The sequence below is a fragment of the Adiantum capillus-veneris genome, unplaced genomic scaffold (assembly GCF_014529385.1).
Source record: "Adiantum capillus-veneris isolate H3 unplaced genomic scaffold, ASM1452938v2 Hic_scaffold_325, whole genome shotgun sequence".
Taxonomy (NCBI): domain Eukaryota; kingdom Viridiplantae; phylum Streptophyta; class Polypodiopsida; order Polypodiales; family Pteridaceae; genus Adiantum; species Adiantum capillus-veneris.
Window position 1 is genome coordinate 4,012,865 of NW_028221436.1, and position 2,500 is coordinate 4,015,364.

The 2,500-nt window shown below is 65.2% G+C and overlaps 1 protein-coding gene across 1 annotated transcript in view; it reads left to right on the plus strand.

The window, feature by feature from the left end:
• Positions 1–2,500, plus strand: part of LOC147417118 (uncharacterized) — an 11,895-nt gene that overhangs the window by 1,758 nt on the left and 7,637 nt on the right. The gene's annotated exons all lie outside the window — the stretch shown is intronic.

Genomic DNA, 2,500 nt, shown 5'->3' on the forward strand with positions numbered 1-2,500 from the left:
AGAGTGCTCGGCTATGCATGAGGCCGTGGGGACAAAGGGTGCATATAGTGCAAGTGATCAAAACTGTTCCCAAAATGCAAGTAAGTCGGCATGCTTTGTTTTTGTATTTTGAAAATGAGTGTGTGAGTATTTTTGGGGTTTTGGCAGAAGGTGAAAAGATATGCTTTGGAACCCAAGTAGAATTCCCCGTACTGGAGCGTTCCCCGAATAGGTAACCCACTGTGCGCGGAGCCACCTGCGCGTTGGTCCGCGCGGAGGCTTCTTGAAAGCCGGGATCTGAAATAGGATTCCGTCGCAATGAGCACTTGCGAGTTGGTCCCTGTTTGGACGTCGTTGGGATCTTTAGCTCAGATGGGCACAAAACGTGGGGGGCGCGACGAACACCGTTGGCTTGGTTCGTCGCGTTTTTGGAGTTTCTATGTTTTTGTCCAAAGAGCCCTGTCTGGCTCGTATCTGCCTTTTCTTCATTAAAGAGCCCTGTTGGCTCACATCTTTGCTTTTTGTCTGTGGAGGTGCCGGCTCGGAACGGGGCCGGCGCGGGTCACGGGTGACGGCCGTTGTTTGGACGCGGTCACGAAGAGCCCTGTCTGCTCGATGTTTTTTCTTCATGGAGGTGCCGGTCGGATCGTGCCGGCGCGGGTCACAAGTGACGGCCGCGTGTTCAGGACGCGTCACGGGGCGGAGGCGTGTGGTTGCTTTCTGGAGCTCTTTCACAGGATTTTGACGACGGGCCATTGCGGTTGGAGTCGTCGTGAGGTATCGTGCGCGTCGGCACGTTGTCTTCGGCTCGTCTTCCAGGAGCTCGTTCTGGAGCTCGATACCAAGTGTGACGCCCAACTTCTGGGGCGTCGGTGAGGGGGCCGGCGGGGATTACCGACGCAGCGAGGACTGTCTTCAAGGGGCCGTCGGGGATTCTTACACGCACGCGGCCAAGGGACCAAGGTGTTGCTCAAGGGGTCCTGGCACGGCCGGCACCGGCCTCAGGAGGGCCGGCTCGGACGGCAACCGGCTAGGGGTCAAGTTGCGTTCCCAGGGGTAGGACGGCGTTTGTGTTTCGCGGGTCTTCGAGGGTCTCGCGTCTCGGGTCCCTAGCCCCACGTAGCCTCAGGCTCCGCCGACCGCGAGGGTCATACGGTGCCCCGGGAACTTGCGTCGAGTTCCCACGGTGCGGCGAGTGAGTGGGTGTGGGCTAACGTGCTAGGTGGGGGGTCCCCTCCGTGGCCGGTCTTCGGAGGGTCATACCCTTATAGTTGCGAAATTCGGTGCGGGCGGCAACCACATGCACGTTGGCCAACCCGGATTAGAAATCCCAAGTGAACCCCGCGGAGGCGCTGAAGGCGGGCATGACCCCGCGTCCCGCCCACGGCGCCATGAACCCGCGGTCAAAGCACACGGCGCGTTTACCCCGCAGGGCAGGGGGACTTGTGGGGGGAAGGCTTGGCAAGAAGAGAGAGAGGGACGGCGAGAGGAGACAGGACGCGGACAAGGAAGGTTGCGATGTGCTACCACGTAGCGCAGATTGGTGGGTCGGTTGTGCACGGGCGCAATCGCGCGATGGAGCGTTGCCGCGCCGATCCACGGCGGGGCCGACGGGGGGTTGATCCGGAGCGTTGACGGGACGGCGCGGGCGACGCCCTCGGTTGCCGCGGACGGGGGCCGACGGGTGTCGACGCCCTCGGTAGCGCGGACGGGAGCCGACGGTTTGAACGTGTGCGGACGGGACGCGTTCACGGGGACGGCGGGGCGACGGGCGCCGACGGCCCCGGTGGTAGGCGGACGGGGTCGACGTTGTGCATGACGCATTGACGGGACGGAACGGAGCGACGTGTGCTTAACGCACCGGTAGCGCGGACGGGGCCGACGGTGTGGTGCTCGGGACGCGTTGACGGGCGGCGCGTGGCGACGGCCCGATAGGGCGGCGGGACCGACGGTGTGCTCGGGAACGCGTTGACGGGACGGGTGGGCCGACAGACCCGAAAGGCGGACGGGGCCGACGGTGTGCTCGGGACGGTTGACGGACGGCGCGGGCCGACAGACGCCGACGGGCCCAGGAGCGCGGACGGGGTGACGTGTGCATGGACATTGACGGGACGGCGCGGCCGAGGGTGCCGAGGGCTCCGATAGCGCAGGACGGGGCCGACGGTGTGCTCGGGACGCGTTGACGGGACGGCGCGGGCCGATAGGTGCGACGCCCTCGGTAGCGGGAGCGAGGTGACGTTGTGCATGGGACGCGTTGACGAGACGGACGGGAGGGACGGGGGCTCGACGGAGCCGGTGGCATCGACGGGGCCGACGGTGTGCTCGGGCGCTTTCACGGGACAGCGCGGGCCGACGGGTGCGACGGCCTCGGTAGCACGAACGGGGGTGGACGTTGTGCATGGACACGTTGCGGGACGCAAGGAACGACGGGGTGCTTAACGGAGCCGACGTAGCCGACGGGGGCGACGGTGTGCTTAAGGGGCCGACGGGTGCTTGAGGCCCCGGTAGCGGGACGGGGTCG